Source organism: Numida meleagris, chromosome 5, assembly GCF_002078875.1.
Source record: "Numida meleagris isolate 19003 breed g44 Domestic line chromosome 5, NumMel1.0, whole genome shotgun sequence".
In the NCBI taxonomy this organism is placed as follows: domain Eukaryota; kingdom Metazoa; phylum Chordata; class Aves; order Galliformes; family Numididae; genus Numida; species Numida meleagris.
Window position 1 is genome coordinate 27,797,909 of NC_034413.1, and position 19,402 is coordinate 27,817,310.

A 19,402-nucleotide genomic window follows, 5' to 3' on the forward strand; every position below is an offset into this window, starting at 1 on the left:
GTATCCTTATAGATTGTACTTTGTGATCCTCTCGACTCAGAAGTGTTCCCTGAGTAAATGCTATTGAATCTTGTAGCTACAATGCTACTCCTCTACCATATATATTTTCTGCAAAGATCATGGCCCTTTTCTCGCTTCTTGCACAAAAGCTTGCTGAGAATGAATGCATGGAAAGGCCATGACATCTCCCTTAGCACATATTGTGTTCTCTTTCTTTTAGCCCATGGAAGGCTACAACAACCTCAGCTGACAAAGGACAGAGAGAAAATGTATTACAGAATAAAGTGACAATGCAGCAAATAGAACTCACATGTGAGAGGAAGGACATACTGCAGCAGGAAGGCAACAGCTCTGTGTGAAGCCTGAGGTCAGTGTGGATGGCCATAAAGGCACCTGCTGGCTTTCTGACCCACCTACCAGAGACACTGAGAGGAACAGAGGTAGCAGAGGAATCTCCTTCTGTCTGGTCTCAGCGCACCAGCATGTGGGTGGAAAGAAGCTGAGCAGGCTAAAGAAGCTAAGTGGCCTTAATACACACTTCTGCGAGCCCTGTCAGGGAAAAGAACGCTCACAGCCACAACATGTTGATCTCTTGAATTACTAAGCAGAAAACAAACTAAAAACCCAAGTGGTTCTATATCAGTTCAGTACATCCAAATTCATTTGCTTGTGTTAACATTGCCATCATTTAGATGAATTTTTCCTCAAAAAATAAACCACAGTGCTAAGAAAAACTGTTGGTTCTGCAGCTGCAATAAGGCAATGAATGAGACAGGACAGTGCCCTTGCAGAAGTTCAGACCACCTGCACTTGCCTCAGTCATGTTTTCTTGTGGTGGTAACAACTTGCAGGACATAGTGTTGTGTCCATACTGACATGGCCATTTCAGATATAAAATCCTGGAAGGAAGACAAGAGACCAGGGAAGGAAGGAAGGAAATAGAAAACACCATCTGACAAAATATCTCTAGTCCTTGACAAGTCATGCAAAGGTTGCGATTGCCACTAGCATGACAATAGTGCCTTGGAAACTAACTCCTGGGTTGTTCTTGTAACCTCGCAGAGGGGAGGTTATCATGCCTGCAGCATTTAGTCATTGATTTGGTTTTGTTTTGCAGCCTTGTCTCCAGGAGGGCTGGAATTTACTTTGGCACATGTTTTTGTGCACTTTAATGGGAAAAAAGTTGTCTGGCATCTGTCCTGCTAATAAAGCGCAAAGACTACTAGAGAAGGTGTTGACTGAGATGAATGGATGCCTAGCAAAATTAAAGAAGCCAGATTTGTTTTGCAAGTCAGCATAAAACTAGTTAATAAAGGATATAAGAACGTTTCTCTCTAAAATGTCACTTCAATACTTAGAGCTAACCTGCTGAATTGTCATGAGTTTCATATATACTTCTGTCTACCACTATGAGGTAGATGAGCCTTTTAATGCAAACTTTTCTTGTTAGCACACTGATTCCTCATCATTCTCCTCCTGGCTAATTAAACGGTCAAAAATATTCCATTTCTGCTTAATCAACCAAAAGCACTTTATTAGGAACCACTCCCCTACCAAGAAGGGTCACCAAATCTAAAAGTGTGCTTTTGATGGGAATTTGATTACTGATGAAATTCCATTTTTCTCCCTACCCCCCCTCCCTCACCAGAGGATGCTGGACTCTTCAGATTCTGGATCCCAGAGCAGTCTAACGGAGAGATGTGGGAGCAGTGTCAGAGGCACAGATACACAGGCATCCTGCAAGACCAAGAAAGAGATGCCGGGCAGCCCTGAGCAGCAGACAGCTGAGGGAAGCCAGGCTAGGGCTTCCTGTAGCTCCCGAGTTAAACTGTATTTTCAGGTATGAGTTGTTTGGCTTTTCTTTCCAGATATTTTTCAGGTCCTCAAAATGTTGAGCAGCTGCTGTGCGAAAGCCAGAATTCCCAGCAGTCACAAGCCCAAAGCAGAAGCAGCCAGAAATCACCTGCCACACTGCAGGGGAAGCAGATTATGCTCCATGGCCAGTTGTCAGTTAAATGAGAGCAGCTCACTATTTCCTGAGTGGTTAGGAAGAACGAATATGAATTCTTATCACTCTCAGACAAAAATGCTAGGTCATTCACTTTTGGTTTTATTTTGTGATGCTTTCCTATGAGAGAGATGACTACAGCTTAAGGGGAAAAATCAGAACAATTTTACTAACCTGATACTCTAGGGTTTGATGTATTAATTAAAAGGTTACACTGGTTACTAAAACAAATGCACTACAGAAATAAGAAACAACATTCTTTGCACATCACAGACAGACTGAAAATAGAGGATTGCATGATGGCCTCATATAGCAGTTAGCATTGTTTTTATTTTCTTGTTTTCAGACTAATTGTACCTGTTTTACTTTAATGTAAGACCATAAAAAGTTCATACTTCAAGACACTTTCTATTGGTCTGCAAGCGGAACAGAATTCCAGGCAGATGACACATTGGTCATTTACCAAAGAACAAAACCTGGTTCTAATCATACATTGACTGTGTGACACCAGTAACTGAAAACAGTGGAAGTTCCTAGGCATGCGTAATGCTATGATGCAATGGAAAGCACAGCAGTGATAGCCGGATAGCAAAGCACTAGGCTGCAGCTAGTGAAGATAAGCCCAAATTCAGCAGCCATGGATACAGAAACAAAGGAAGAAAAGCTGCTTTCTCTTGGAAAGCCTCAGGTACACAGGAATCTCCAACAAAATCCCCTCCTCCCCAACCCTTCAATGAGGTCTGGGAAGGGGTGGATCCTGGCTCCACCCCTTCCGGTCACTCAGGTGCATTGCATGCACCTGAGCTCCCCGGCGTTCGCCCTGCCTTCCCACCAGCTGCTCAATCACTGGTTCAGGCCATGTCTTAGCATTTCCACTACAGCATGAGATCACAAATCTAAAAACTAATTGTTGTCTGAGTTCTTCTGATTGCTTATTGTATTAGTTGTTGGGCAGTTATGGCTGTTTGTCTCATTTTTTTCCTGTAGCAAGCCAAAGACTTGCTTGAAAAGGAAATGTAATGAAGTCAAACTGAGACTGTGAGTGAATTCAGGACTTAAAGAAATACCAGGTACAGAAAACTCCCAAGAAATTTATAGGACACACCAACACCTCACTTTTACACTGTCTGATTACACTGCTTCCCATCTAGCAATATACAGAACAATGGAATTAAGCTTTGGGAGTTTTACTTCCATAAAAATAAACAAATAATCATTACTTATTAATTATGTCTTTCAATTATGATTGTCCAAAATTACACCACTTTCTTAGATGTTTTTGTGTTGTAACTGTTATTCCTTATACATGTTATATAGAACGAATAAAAGGAAAATTGGTTGGTACATTTTATAGTAGCCATTAAATACCATTGAATTCTCTATATCCCTTTAGAAAACCAGAAAAATACCAATAAAGTATATTTCAGTAGTGATCAGAGTGTTTAGGTGATCATTAGAGATGTTGTACAGGTTGATAGCATGAATACACCTGGGATTCTTTACAAGTGAAACTTTTCCCTTGACTTCAAAATGTCTATATTACAAAACTTTGTATATGACAAAGAAAAGGTTATTTTAAACATGTTGAGTTCAGTAGCTCTGTTTGTAAGTATTTAGCCACCACAGAATGGAAAAGAACAAAATATGGTTTAAGTAGTACTGTCAAATAATAGGTACTAAAACTAACTTGGTAGGAGGGACAAAGCAAACCAATCTTATCCTTTTGTCTCTCTATATGATCAACATCTCAAATATCAAAGTTATTTGACCTCTTAAGAAATGCATAGAACTGCACCACCAGGGCTTCTTTGTCGGAGCTTATTGTCTTGGGCACTGCAGGCAGACAGAAGTGCAGCTATGTGCTTTAATTAGGCCACAACTTGATTAATTTTGCACACTGGAGATCCCTCCCAGGAATGACCTGTGCAGTGCAGCGAGTGCTCCTTGTACCGGTCCCCTCCCAGCACCTGACCCAGCCACGGGCTCCCCACAGCCCACCAGGGCAGAGCAGGGAGGGACAGAGAGCCACTGCCCACCTGTACCCTGGTGGCCAGCAAGCCCTGGCCCCTTCACTGGCTGCATCTCAAGGTACTCCTCTAACACTGCTTTAAAGTCCTGCTTGCTGGGAAATCCAGCTCACCTGAGGGCTACCTTGTATGGGTAAAGATCAAATACAGCAACAGGAGTATGACCTGATCTAGAGTACATGCCATCACCCTAGGAAAAGAAAAATGGAAAAAGACACAGTCATTAATCACATTTCTAAGACCACTACAGTTATCTTCGCGGACTAGACTAGTATCACTTTCCAAAACCACTGAAATAAATTAAATCTCAGTTTCTTGCTAAAAGTAATTAAAAATACACTTGTTTTTGTTTTGTTTTGTGGGTGGAAGGAATAGCAAAAGATGTAAAATCTCTTCCTCTTCTAGGATCAGACCAGATATGAGGATGTTTCCAAACAGTGGTGGGGGAGCTTTGTTTTACATCCAAGCATTCCACTTTGATTTTCCTTCTGCCATTGCTTCTTTCTTTCTCTGTTACAGATTTCTCATTTTTATCCCATTTAAAGTGATACTTGAAGTGCTAGATTTTGCAATGCTAAACCACAATGTTTGATCTTGCAGGATTGCTGCCTTCTGCCGCAGTGAAATTCTGAGAAAGTCAAGCTGCAGCCATGAAATACTTCATGTCATCAGGAAGATGTCTTCTATCAGAATATCTGAGAAGAGTAATGCTCAGCATGTTCAAATCATCCTTTTATTTGACCGTTCAGACATAACTATAAAAGACTTATACTCAGCACTTCCATCTCATATAGCATCACATTGGCATGGTAACAACAGTAAACAGAGTAATGATCCTCCTCCTGTGATCACAGAGCTCTGCCAAAGCCAACGATTTGAAATGACCATATGCATTCCAAATCAGCAGGTTTTTAAAAGACATAATAGCAACTAGTGCAGGATGTCAAAACATGCTTAGCTACCCTGGCGCATTCACAAAAAGAGCACAAGCACTTTGTAATCGATTTGAGACCACAAAATAAATACATTTTAACATGCTCTGATGTGTTTCACTCATGAAGTTTACTTTACCTTCCTCCATCACCCCATTCACACATGGACAGCCCATATGTTGCACCCACACTGTGACACTTGCTCTCTGAGCAAGTGTACAGACACCTATAGACACTCTGTGGTGCTCAATAACTCAGCAGTGTTGCATGCATTTCCTATTAGACTGCATGCTCTTTGCAGGCAACAGCAGCCCACAATCTACACACAAGGCAGCAAGCATGACTGTCTCCTGTTGTTCCAAATACAGAGACCATACCTTGTGTGCTGAGCGCCGAGCCCCACCTGCACAGACCCACACCTGTACTCTGCCATGAGCTCTGCCACTGCATTGATGTGGCAGAAGAGCCTTCCCTCTCATGCTCTCCCTTTTCCTTTGTGCAGCCTTTCCTTTACAGTGTTTGCTGCAGAATTTCAGATGAAGCTGCAGAATCTTCTACAGCAAATACTCTGGGCAGCTATGCAACCTCCCCAGAAATGCTTATCTTTTCTATTTGCTTTACTTGAAGCAAAGAAAGATGTACCTGGAATACTACATATAATTTAGCCTGAGCAAAATATAATGCGTACCATGATGTGAGCCTTGATTTGTTTTCTTTGCCAGTCTATTACCTCAATCAACATAGCTGGAGAAGGTACAAGAGTAAATTGAGTTGTGGAAATGATCCTTGAATTAAGTTGAGAAGGAAGAGAATTCACAGCATTGTCATTTGGGCACATACGAGAAACAGAATTATTGTGCTAGCCCTTTCTATTAAACCTCTGTATTAGAAAAGTCTGACTTCTTGTAATTCATTTCAAGAACGCATTATTATCTATGAACAGGCAAAACAAACAAACAAAACCCTATGACTATCTACATTATCTACACTGCAGCTGGATTTGGCAGGGCACTGTGAATAGAAAATGGCTAAGCTGACAGACATAATACATGAAAGGAATTAAAAGCAACACCTGGTAATAAGCGTGTATTTTGCAGCTACTTTCTGATCTACTCCAGATAGTGCCACTGTTTGAATTCACAATTTAAGGAAAAATCCAGAGTTTGCAGCCTATCCCATGGTGGGAATGTGGTTGCTTTTATTGTCCATACTTCATTCCCATTACCTGTCAGGAACATCAGGACACGGTTTTGTGCACTCTCCAGAGTCCCTGCTACCTAAACAGGAGGTAACTGAAGGTAAGTTTGGAGGACTAAAACAGTTTCCATTAGGCTGTATCATGGCTTATCCCTAGTGCCACAGAGACACTGGGTTTTTACATTGTATCTCTGCTAGATGCAATTTGAAAATGAGGTTTCCAGCTCCATGTTTTATTTAATATGTATGTACATTCATAGTAAAATCATGCCAAAAGTAGTACTACTAGACAATCCATTTAAACCACTCTCAGAATAACGGGTCAGTTCAGGGCTGCACTTCCTTTTCACTTCTGCTGGGATCACTCTGTGTTGATCTCTAATGCTCCTCTGGGGGATTTTCACCACAAGCCATTTCACTGCCCTCACGTACCTGCTCCCATGGAGGCCAGTGCCGGTGCCTGGCATGCAAGCGCGCCTCCCTCTCATTCTAATCTTATTATGGGTTGAGATCTGAAATCCTGATCATTACAGAGAAGCAGTAGACAGCACTGTCTGACGTAAGTTCCTTCATTTGTACTAGACTCTATCATACCCCTCCTTTCAAAAGTAGCCTTGTCCCAGAACATTCCCCAAGCCTCCTCGGCTGCCCCACAGCATCCCTCTGCAGTAAGGAAATCAGAGTGCTTCTCACCCAAGTGCTGACTGCTGAGCACGGCCGGAGCAGCCTTCTGCTGCTGTGGGAGTGCAGGGGGTCACACCAAGTATGCAGAAAGAACAAAGGCTTCTTTCACAAGGTTCCAAACGGTGCCATTTCTACATGGTTTCTGAGAATGAAGAGGCACCCTCTCAGATGGTTCATTTAATGTCACTTGTATGGCTAGCACTGCCCGCAGCCCAAGCAGAGCCAGGGATCAGCCCCACGGTTAGGCAGCCCACTATGGCCCACAGCTCACCTTCATGGGACTGGAAGGAGGTGAGTAACACCGCTCTCACTGCAGACTGCAGCAGAAAACTCTGCACACTGTTCCTTTTGAAGGTGGTCACGCCATTTATCTCTCAGCCAGAAACTCGATGGGTACCTTACAGGTGAGGTTAAAGAAATGCTCCTATGCGTTTCATAAGAAATCTATGGAAAGGTACATCTGAAAAGCAAAGCTGTCTGCCAAGCCCAAAGTTGCCTAAATTTGTTCATGGATAGTCTTCGTGTAAGCACTGCCTTCAGCAGACTGCCCTGACAACTCCCAGCGATTCAGAGAGCACTGTGTGTATGTCAGGGAGAAGGCAGGTCTGGTGGATCTGCCTGCTCCCACAGCTGAGTGCCCGCAGAGCACACTGTGGTGTTCTGTACTGAAGCTGGCACACAAACTGCTGTGAGAGGAAGATGAGGAATTAAGTTCCAGTCTCTTTGCCTTCTCCCTTACCCTTTTCTCTCCACTGTCTCTCTTCTTTAGTTGGTTTACATTAATTTTTCTCTTCCACAAGTACAAATAACATCATTATTTGTCCATTTCTATGCTACTTCTATGAACAGCTAATTGGTTTCATCAAGAGAAGAACACAGTATGGCTAAGGATGGCTTGCTTACTTCTAAATATCCTCCAATGGATGCAGTTTCTGGTTGGCTCAGTGGGGATGGGGGATGTGAGTACCACAAAAGCCGTCAGTTCTCGTCTCTCAGACACCGCCACCAGGACGTGCCGCAGGCCTCACTCTGCTCTCGGTGCACAGCCAACCCCAGTAGTCTGTGCCTTTAAGGAATGTGGCAGGGGGACATTTTAAACGTGCGGTTTGACCTTGTGCAAGAACACAGGTCAGAGAAGTAAAATGTAATAATTTAAGAGGTTTTTCTTTTCAAGGACCATATGCTGTCTCATAAATCTGTATGTACTAATAAGACTCATATATCATCCATGGTGTGACGTACACGACAGAATTAACTGAAACCTTTTCTTTTAAAAGAGAATTACGCTTTCAAAAGATGCCAGATTCACAGCACTAGCAAGTGATAACCTCCGTTTGTCTGCGCTAAAGAAATTACAGAGCTAGTGGTATGTTTCTCATTACTATTTCATTAAATCTTTTAGCTCTGACCTGTAAGGAACAGCTCTGAAGGTGAACGCTGGGTTTTATCTCCACATCTGTTCTTCATAAAAGGGTGCAGCAGGGATGCTGGATGTGGGAGGAAGGAGGCTGCAAGGCAAGGGCCTGCTTTGAGGTGCGGCAGCTGACCAGCCTGAGCTGGATGCAACTCAAAATCTTTATACAAGAGCTTGCCCCCGAAATTACCTTTGAATGTCACCAACTTCACTACACGTATATAAGAAGCAGAAAACTTCCTTACTTCTAACTAATTGCTCTGGCCACTGTAAATATGCAGGTTTTCTCTTTTTTCCCTTTAATTGCTGCTGAGATGAATTTACAGGCAGAACAAAATAGCAGAATGTATTGCCAATGTCAACCTTCTGCGTATTTCGATTTTATTTCACCAGAGTCATTTTTTTTTTTCTAAAGTAAACCTTTCTGAAATCGTTCTTCAAATGAGTCAATTACAAATATGTAAATACATAAAATTCACATTGTATTATACAATGTCTTTTGTTTTTATGGTAACAAGTAAAATATACTTCAGCACAGATTTTTCACAGATTATTCTGTGGATTGTTCTGTGGGTACTAAATGTGTAATGCACTGCTCCCAAGAGTCTTGGGAAAATGCAGCTTATTTTTGTTGCTTCTCTTACAGAATTCTGTATAATTGAGCACAGCTATGCAATTACAGTCAGTTTCTAAAGAAGACATCGAACTCGTTGTGAGGTTTCAATCACCATAGCAATGCCCATTCTGGAACCCCTGGTAAGTGAAAGACAGGGTTACGACTTCCTACCTGAGATGAACGGAGCTACCAGTCTGAAGTGGTGGGACCTGACCATGCATCTGCTAACGGCAGAATGGATGCACACAGACTGAGAACTCCCGCTGATGCCTACATATTCGGGTGGCCACAAAGAGCTACGTGATTTACCCGATTACCCTTTGATTTATTGCCTTTGTGTTAACTACATGCATGCAGCTTACATCTTCCCCAGAGTATTAATAGTGACAATGGCACTGCTCCCACCAAAAAGAGGGAGGTCTTTATAGTGCAGACAGGGGCACCAGCAATACATGATACTGCAGGCCATGATTCAGTCCAAGGGCAGCACCATTTGCAAGGCGATGTGCCGCACTGCACTCCACCATATGGTGGCTGCAAATGGCTTCCCTGAGCAGCCCGCCTGAAAGTGGGTGGCAATGCCTGCAGGTCCCCATCTCTGCAGTGATGGGGACAGGTTGCAGTGAGGGCCTGGGAGTACCTCCACTGAACCAGTGGAAGTGCTGGGGGAGCACCAGCATCAAAGTGTGCAGCTGTGTTAAGAATTTATGAGCTGCAAATTTCACAGAATCAATGTGAAATTGCAGAGGCCATCATTTCCATGCTTCTTGATACTCTGCTTGTTTCAGTTTTTAATGATATTTTAAAAATAATTTTGGGTATTCATTTTGTTGATCTGTTGTTTTGTTTTAGAATGTATCCACATTATATGAGGAGATTGCAGATGAAGTAAGTCAGAAATGCGTATCAGACCATAGGTTTTTGCAATCAAAGTGACTTCTGATTCTACAGTGCTGATAATTTAAAGTCAAAAAACTTCCAGACAGCAGCAATGCCTATTGCTCGTTCTCTTTTCTTAGTCTTAAGGCTCTGAGCTCATGCAGGATCACCGCGGCAGTCAGAGATTAATGACGCAGGAGTCAGGGGAAGCACTGCCCCACACTGCAAGCAAGTGGGAGCCCACAGACATCACTGCAGAGCCTGCTGGCTGTTAGCTGCACAAGGTGTGCCTTGGGCAAAGGGCTGCCCAGGCCCGGTGTGCTGGAAGATCTGTATGCAGAGGAAACCTGAACTATCTCATTTGGAGATGAGAAAGACAAGTGGCAGTTAATGCAGACTAAGCACTAGGCTTATGATTTCAAGTGTGGGTGACTATTATTCACATTGACATGCAGGTCACCACCAGCATAAACTGGTCAGGATTTGGATTTCAGTAAGTCGTAGAGCACAGTTCCATTTACTTAGCCAACTGGCCACATGTGATTAGTTTAACTACTTATATCTGAAATAGGATTTCAAAAAAAACGTTTATAACACCACAGGCTAAAATGAGAACCTGGCTCAGGATGCCCCCCCTCCCTGTCCCCGTACAGCCCTGCTGGGGCAGCCTCTCTCTTCCTACCCATTCCTTGGGATGCTCTCTGCCTCTTGGGCCTTGTTCCTCCCACCCCTGCAGGTGCTCAGTGACAGCTTCAGCCCTCTGAACCTCTCCCTAGGCCCTCTCAGTACAAATCTCTAGCTTTTGTCTAGATGAGGCCTCTGGAGCTTTCCTCCAAGGCGAGGAGAAGCTGCAGCATGAAGCAAGTAGACTGTTAAGCACAACTGAAAAAAACATATACAAGGGAAAAGGAGTCAAGAACATGAAGGAGACAACAGCACACTTCTTCTGCTTCCCTTGGGATCTCACCAAAGCATGTCCTTAATTCTGGTCAAAGCCCACCTGACTTGCTTCTCACACAGCAGTGCTTTTTTACATGGAGCACAGTGTGCCAGCTCCATGCACTGAGGACTGCACACAGCTCAGGCAGCACCAGGTGGAGGCTGCTGGGAGAACCTAGGTGCAGAAGGCATCCCAAGCAGGCCAGAAGAACGCTGCCAGTGACTTGCCAGGATGGGAACATTCACCTCCTTTGCAAAGAATTTATCGTGAGCATCACGCTCTCAGCCCTAGGGAGACAGCTGAGCACCAAATATCTGAAGTTATTAAAATCACAGAACAGCCTGGATGGAAGCCACTGTTAGATACTGCCAAAGAGTTTCAAAAGATACATTTTTCTCTTTTTTTTTCATTCCCAGAATAATTCATTTTCCTTGAAAAATTAATCCTAATTTACAACTGGCTCTATTCATTGATTGGAACTATTAGAAAGCCATCCTGTATTATTTCCAGTGGCTCATCATTTCTCTGCCCAGCCCACCTCTCTCATGAGCCCTTTCTAGTTGGGGAAGTTTCCCATCGCTCTGGGAGCACCACCAGTGTTTGTCAGGAGTTGTGCCCCTGCAGCTAGATGCTCCTGATCCATCCCTTACTCCTTTTATGAATATTTAAGGAAAAAAACAAGTACTCCCCCCTTTCTGTTTTCCCTAAGAAGAAATTGGTTTTCCCACTTTCTTTTATGGAAGGGATTAATACATTTGGAAACCCACCACAAGCATCTCAGAAAACATGTTCTGTTCATCCATATCTATATTTATGATCCAGGCTGGATGGGGCTTTGAGCAACCTGGTCTAGTGGGAGGTGTCCCTGCCTATAGCAGGGGGTTGGAATCAGATGATATTAAAGGTCCCTTCCAACCCAAACCATTCTATGATTCTATGATTCTGTGATCTAAATGGTTCTAAAGGACAACTGAGTGAGAAGCAGTACTCCCTGGGAAGAAACAATGTTGATGAGACCGTCTCTCGGGGTCACAACTGAAGGTAGCATAAACAATTCAGGAATGCTACTTCACACTAAATGCCTCTTGATTTATTTTCCTGTGCACAGCTTTGTCTTACTAAATATTTAAAATACTTCCCTTTTATCTTTCATTTTGAAAGAAGAAAATGTTGTGAAAGAGGTAGAAGCCAGGGCCCCTCATGGCAAGAAGACACTGAGTTTAGGCTGCCTTTTCTCTTTGTACCAGGGCACAGAGTCCTCAGCTCCAGCCTCGTGGGAAAGCCTGCTGCCACCTGCAGGGAGGCAATGTGGCTCTCCTTCCAGCTCACCCTGCTCCCAAATCCTATGCCCACCGCACTCTCCTGGGATGCTTTCGTGATCCCTTCCCTCTACCTAGGTAGGCTTGTGAAGACAGCAAGAACTTTGAAAAGCCATCAGTGATCAGCAGAGGTAAATGAGAAAGGGAGATTTGTTTGCTCTCATGCTCTGTGTTACCAAGTCATCCTGTCACAGCTTTTTGACCTAAGAAGGAAGCTTTGCAGTATCCTTTTATTTTCTTCACCCATTGTATCGGTCACGTCTTGAAAGACTAAATTTAATAAAGACCAGTATCTGAAAAAGTAAAGCCTGAATAATAGAGCAAACAGAGTAAAAGACCAAGCTGTTTTTATCCAGGGATACATCGCAGGTTGTCATGGCAAGGACCACCAGGCGAGCAGAGGCCTGCCATGTGGGCAGCTGCCCAGAGGGCAAGCAGGAATGGGAGAGGGAAGCCAGGAGCGGGGCTCTGCTGCCTGGTTCAACAGGAGCACCCTGGGGGGCTCGCCAGGGGACAGCCATGACCCCAGTACGTCTTTGGGCAAGCTCAGTTATTCTACAAGATTTCTTCCCAGCAGGCCAAATGTTCTTGGGCACGTGAGCTGTACAGCATGTACCCAAAAGCCAACGGCAGTGCTTCCGCAAGGTAAGTCTCAACAAATGGAAGCTGCAAGGGTCACCTGAAATTGGAGATAAACACTTCATGGCATGGAAGGCAGCGAAAGATTTCCATGGGAACAGCAGAAAGGTGGTGAATTCTATTTCTGTTCACAGAAACAGGCATTTTTCCTTTTTTTTCCTTTATATTTTCCCTTTTATTCTGCCTCTCCTTGCTTCAAAGGCCACTGCCATGTTCCTTCTGACAGATGACCAGTTCACTCCATAGCTTTCAATACTTTGTTGGGTACTCCCAAAGCAGAGGAAATCTGGCTGCGGGTCTGATGGACATCTACATTACATTTACCCTTTGCCTTCGGGAGCACCTGGCTCCTGTGCTGGAACATAATCCCGAACATAAGTAACTCAGATGACCAGCTGTGTGCTGCCTACGAGGTGGGCTGGGAAGAGGAGGGGAGCGCTGCAGTGGGAACACTGCAGGCATCGGGCTGCGTGCTGACGTGTGGGATTTGATTGCCCTCATTACGGCACTCGGTATAGCTGACTCTGATTATAGCCGTAATATCACAAAGACCTCTGTAAAACCCAGGGTTTGTTCCTGTGATCTCCTGTGGTGGTAAATTATAGTATGAATACACAATGTGGCAGAAAGTAATAATCTTGAGTAATGTAGCTGATTTTATTGCTCTTTAATTTCATTAAGTGTATTCTTGTCAGGCAAGGGACAGCCTTTGAGCTCCTAGGAGCAGATGCTCATGTCCCAAAGCTAGACCTGAGATACTCATCATGGAGACAGAGGCCATTTGCACAGTCTGGACCCAAATGAGGAGCAATGCTGACATTTTTTGTTCTGAATCATTTCTGCTCCAGAACAGATGCATGAGAGAAGACAAGCACAGGCTCATGGTCAGTGCCTTTCCTTTCCTTACAGACTGACACCCGAGGCCAGCAGTGGGACGAGCAGGTGTCAGCAGGAGGGCTTTGCAGTCACTTGCCTGCAGGGAGGGTGCCCAAGGACAAGCCCTGCTGGGTGCTGCTGCTGACGGCAGGCTAATCCCACAGCAGCAGAGACAAGGGAAGATGAGCCACAGCAGAGAAATGTGGGTTCAGACCAAAATGACAGACTCAACACTGAAGAGACAGGCAGGATGTATTCCCTTCTGTTGACTGCACTGCAAAGCATCCAGGAAAATGATGATGCAAGAAGTACTATTTCTTAAACTAATGAAAGAAGGTTTGTCAAAGCTCATCTGTAGGTATGTAACTCCATCATATTATTGATAAGCACCGAGGTTCTCTCTTACAGACAGAAACAGAGGAAGTCTGTATGAATTTATAAAAAAGGTATATATTAGAACAAAAAGGATCCTCTTTTCATAAAGAACAGCAAATAACTTCACTCCCAAAGGTGCCTCTGTTTGTTCTGGGTATTGGTATTAGGATTGCATTTTTCATTCTCAGGGCATGTAGAAAAGGTTACTGTATGTTATCCAGTGAGGTGCGTCCCAATGCTGACTAGGCTTACTTCACTCACCAAGCAACTCTTCAATTTATGTACTAAGCAGGCTGATAAACTGTCATCTTTTTTTTCTTTTCTTAATTCTGTCTTCCAAGTTTACTAAAAAACTCCGAAAGCCTTTGGGAAATTTAACCAAAGGTTTGTGATGAAATGATGGAGAAGCAAGCTCACGGATTATTTTTTAAGACGTATTTCCTGCCATCTCCAGCAGAGTCTGCATTGCACCAAGAAGCACAGAGATGTGCTTGCAGGGTGAGATTCCTCAACTAAGGAAAGGCAGCAGCCCCTTTCTGCCTAAGGGCGCATTTCAGAGTAGCCACGACCAACCCCGGCCGTGCAACTGGAGGCCCTGACAGTGCTGGAGCTTCTTTCTCATTTTTAACTGCTGATCCTGGTGTGACACACAGAGGAACCCCACGCCCGGGGTTCAGCACAGAACTGAGAATTCAATCATTCTTCCAGTGGAGCATGCAGATCTCACTGCTGCTTGCCATCCCTCTCCATGCCTCCACACTGCCCTGCCTTTCCCTGCCCCCTGGAGCCAGTGCCAGGCTTTCCTCTGCCTTGGTGAACGTGACATTTGGTGGAGGCTGATTCAAGCTGCTGTGTGTGGTACAATGGGGGCAAAAGATGCTGGGCGTCACTCAGAGGGGTTAGTATAACAATGACATGGAGACATTTATTTTGCACTGTGTCTTCTTTTACATCCTCATTCAGAGGCTTTTGGACATACTGGATAAATTATTCACCTATGATCATCCATTCTCTTCTTGGAAGATCCTAGATTAAAAACTGTGATTATGGATAGGCATTAAGGTTGTAGGCTATTTTATTTCAGATATGGAGTCATCTTGTACATTTTATATATCACATGAATATTATATCAGGAAAAAATGGTACTGAATTTGAAGACAGGTGACAAAAACTAGTTGATGGAGATTCTGAAATTTTAACATGCGTATTTTCATCCTGTGACCCCAGTGTGGTGATCTAGTGCAAGCTGAATTCTGAAAATAATACTGGTTTACACAAAACTGGGAGCCTACAAATATTCACCATAGAAGCAAAAGGCTTTACTTGGCTAAGGGATTAGAAGATTTTTTTTCCAGAGCTCTTTAATCTAATTTTGATGTGTAACATCCCATTAGTGGGTTCATAGGGAATGAAACATTTTAAATATGTAATAACAAGTAAATTAGCTTCAGGTTTGACAAGCCATTGACTATATACAAGATAAAGAGAAAGGACTGAGAAGAATGAAAAAACATTAGCAAAGCCTAAACTCCTTTACATCTAGCTTAGTTATTACAGCAGTACTGGAGAAGGAAAGCAATAATTATAGTGGTTAATTCCCCTTAGAATAATACAGCGTAGTGAGCTTTCTCACGTGTATGCAATATCGCTCTCTACTGGCTGCTGCCCAGAGAGAACGAGGCACAGCTTATCCACAGAAGCCGACAGGTGGTCTATAAAACCTCCACCTATCTGCGAGCCGACAAACCGGCTCCTTAGAGGACTGATTGCCCAGCAGCATCCAGCTGACTTTCCAGAGAGTTCCTGCATTGCCAGCCCTTTTATTACAAAAATTAAATAGAGAAAAATGTAGGCGAAAAATGTAGGTCTTTGAAAATCTTTCCAGGAAACTTTTCACTCACATGGATGAGGTTTGCCGTTCAGTAATAAATACAGTACAGTTCTAATTTCTGCTCCTTGGGTACAACTGTATAATTTATATGAGAACTATGACTAACATCTGAAGCCTTTGGCATCGTTATTTTAACATTGCAGAAATTATTAGTGTGAAAGAAACCTATGAAAGAAACAGAAGAGCTGGTATCGATCCCACTTCCCTTGAACTTTACTGCCTATACGTCTGTTTTCTCCAGTCCCCATGGGGTTCCCTAGTGACTTATTAACCTCAGCTACCTAAATGTTGTGCTGCTGGAAACCAGGGAAGGACTGCCCTTCTGATGTACATGTGTGCCCTGCACACAAACTTGTTAGAGATGTGCTTGTGATGAAATGTGCAGGGAGTAAAAGACAAATACTTGCATTCTTTTTCTGCCACAACTCCAAACACATTCAGTCTTCAGAGCCAAAATGCTAACTGAATCGCGAAGTGTGCTCTCAAAAATGCAGATGAAGCCTGACAACAGTGACTGTCCTCAGAGAGGCCTGGGGGCTTACAAACCTGTGCCTGACTACAAAAGAGGAAAAAGATCGTATTCTGGGGCACAGAGAAGAGTGGAAGACAGCTGTCAGTTTAAACACTTGCTAACTAATCTGAATTAGTTTCTCACAGTCTGATATACAGAGGAAATCTCTATCTTTTCCACTTGTGCAGTACTCTTTTCGAAACAGGGGCAAGAACTGCAAACATGCAGGCAGTATTCATGACAAATACTGTGCCTTGCTATTTCAGCGACCACTCTTGTTGGGGCCTCGTGCAGTTCTTGACAGCCTGCTCTCATCTTTTCACCCTCTATAACTTATCGGCAACAGCAAACTTTGACATCTTACAAGGCACTCCCTCTCGAGATCATGTATAGGCGTGTTGAGCAGCACAGACCCAGTGCACATCTCTGAGACACCTTTCATGCTTAGCACGCAAGCCAACCATACACTCACACTCTTTCTTCCCAACTTTGAAACTTGTTTTGACCCATGAAAGCACATTCCCTTTTGCTCTATGGCACGTTTGTTTCCATGAGAGCTCTTGCTGAGAAACCTAGTTGAATGCCTTTTGGAAAAGCGTGTAACAGTTGGGTTTTGTGGTGCCGCAGGACTTAATGGAGATGAGATGAAGGCCCTCAGGGCAAGGCAGGGTGCGGGCACATCATGCGGGCAGCTGCCTTGCCTCCCTATGCAGATGGCTTCCTGCAGGGAGGGCAGTGGGGTCCCGGACCAACAGCCCACAGTGGCAGAAGAAAAACATCCTTGCTACAGTTTTCAAAACTATCAATCACAATGTCTCCCACTGCTGAGAAACAGTTTAAGGACCAGACATGATGTGCCCCCCCACAGTTTAGCTAACCAAGAGAAGGCTGCCAAAATGCATCCATTCACACAACTTTACTTCAGATTCCTGCAGATACGAAGGAGTGGAGTTAAAAGACCTGGCAGCGTCACAGAAATTTTCAGAATATTTGCTTGGTGTCTACCAGCACATTTTCTCAGGCATTTAGAGTATTTAAATGTCAAAAGTGAAATGAACACTGATAGCAGTGAAGCGTGGCCAAAACTCACTTCTTTTCTCACTGTTATTTTCATCAACCTAAAGAAAGCAATTGAGAAAAGCCACTCATTTCCTACCGACTGCATGCCTCAACAGCACACATCTGTCTTTATGAGCTGAACCTGGAACAAAGCTACAATTCCCAACTAGAAATCATCATCAAAAAGAAGAAACTAAAGATTTTAAAAGATAATATGAGGATTAATTCTCCCTGGACACCTCAGTGAGCCCTGATCTTGACTGAGCAGGGGACCAAGGTGACTGTTTCTTGCTGCTTGATTTATTATGGTGTAACTCACATCTAACGCAAAGAAGGAAATAAAGGGGATCCTGCAGATGACAGATAGCTGTGGCCTTTTTGAGCAGGGAAGGTTGTCTGTGAGGAAGGAAGACTGAGACAAGATCAAAAGCAAAGGTCTTGTCTCAGGAGACGGAAGAGAGTCAGGCTCTGGGAATGTTAGAGCTGGTTCAGAAGGGGACACACAGCGTAGCACACAGAGACTGTCGGCTGCCTGAGGAGCTTGCATCTCTCTGCCTTGACACTCTGGGCTGATCTGAAGTGTGATGCGACTGTACCTTATGAGAGCTAAGTAAATGGAAGGGCTGCTTGGGATGAAGGTAACCTCACAGGAGAAAAATGGACCATTAGAGGGAAAGAAGGACAGAAAGCTTGGGTCTGAAAGTCTGTGAGCTGTCCTGGATGAACACACTCAGTTCACATCTGGTTAGAAGATAGTCAAGGGAAACTCAAGAACTGAAAAACACAACAGATTTATAATTTTTTAAAAAATCATTTCATTATGTTAACCTTGTAGAAAGTGAGCTACGCTACCTCTGTGCTCACGATGCCTTGCTTGGAAACAAGAATCTAGAATCCACAGTTGAAGTGATGCGCATGTGGGGCTGCTATCCCCTTCCCCATGCCTGGCAGGTGCAGGCAGCACTGTTCCCTCACGTGCCCCCTGCGGCCCCAGCCCCATCCTACCCACTCCCCCACCTGCTCCATGGCCTCAGCACCCTGGCAGGAGCTTTGCAGTGCCACGGCTGCTGCAGAAAGACACATGGGAAGCAATTGAAGTTAGCGTGACGGCGTTTGTCCCTGTGCCGCTGGTCTCTGCTGAGCATAAGCTAAGACTTTTAACAGCAATTTTTTCCACGCAGGTTTTGCATTTAATTATAGAGTGAGGGCACCGTGTGTTCCAAGAGCAATCATCTTACTGACATGTTATTCTGAAGCCAGCCTTCATTCGGCATGACACATGCTGGTTATGCACTACCAAATAGAGCTATAATGAAGTGAAGCTGGGGAAAAATATGTCGGAATCTGAAGTAATGCCAGCTAAGAAAGCTTATCTCTACCTTATTATTATTATTATATTTAATAAACAATTTTTCATGCCTCCAGAAGAAAGAAACAAGTGAGAGCTTTCTACAGTAGATATAAAAGCCTTGCATAAAAAATGTGTTTACTGAATTACAAGTACTGAACTTTCCATTTTGTTGTACAGAAAAAGCAAAAAAGAAAGACAAAAAAAAAAAAAAGCCAGCTGAAATTTATAGAAAGGTTTACAAGTATGATGTACAGAGGAACAAAGCCCTCTTAGGCTGAAGACAAGCATATGTTGCAGGTCACAACTTATCTTTGGTCAGGGTCCACTATTTTGTATAAAGGGGATCAGGAGCTCTTGGGCTGAACAGCAGGTCCCATGTGAAGCCACTCTCGAAATATCTGAAATATTGCTGCTGAGCAGTTTTGAGGATGGGTTATTGACACCTTCATCCAATCACCCTTCTAAAAAAGTGTCCTCAGCCACCAGCAGAGGACCAGAGGCTGCAAATGGAAAGGATCCCAGTTCTTTGCTGGGCTCAACATATGGGCTGCACCAGTGTAGCTGGTGTGGCTGTGCAGATGTGCCACTGCGTTGCATGCAGTCCTTCTGCCAGGCATCACAGGGCTGCATGGTGTTAGGCGCACAGCACCGGAAGGTCCTGATGCATGACTGAGGGTTGGGCTC

General features: G+C 43.9%; 2 long non-coding RNA genes across 21 annotated transcripts in view; one reads left to right on the top strand and one right to left on the bottom strand.

Annotated features, from left to right (window-relative positions):
• The window catches only part of LOC110400658, a 493,181-nt gene that overhangs the window by 134,254 nt on the left and 339,525 nt on the right, over positions 1-19,402 (bottom strand). The window lies entirely within an intron of this gene.
• LOC110400660 lies at positions 176-5,051 on the top strand. The gene is made up of 3 exons (XR_002440016.1): positions 176-367; positions 1,649-1,840; positions 4,636-5,051. It is a non-coding gene; the product is annotated as an uncharacterized LOC110400660 (long non-coding RNA).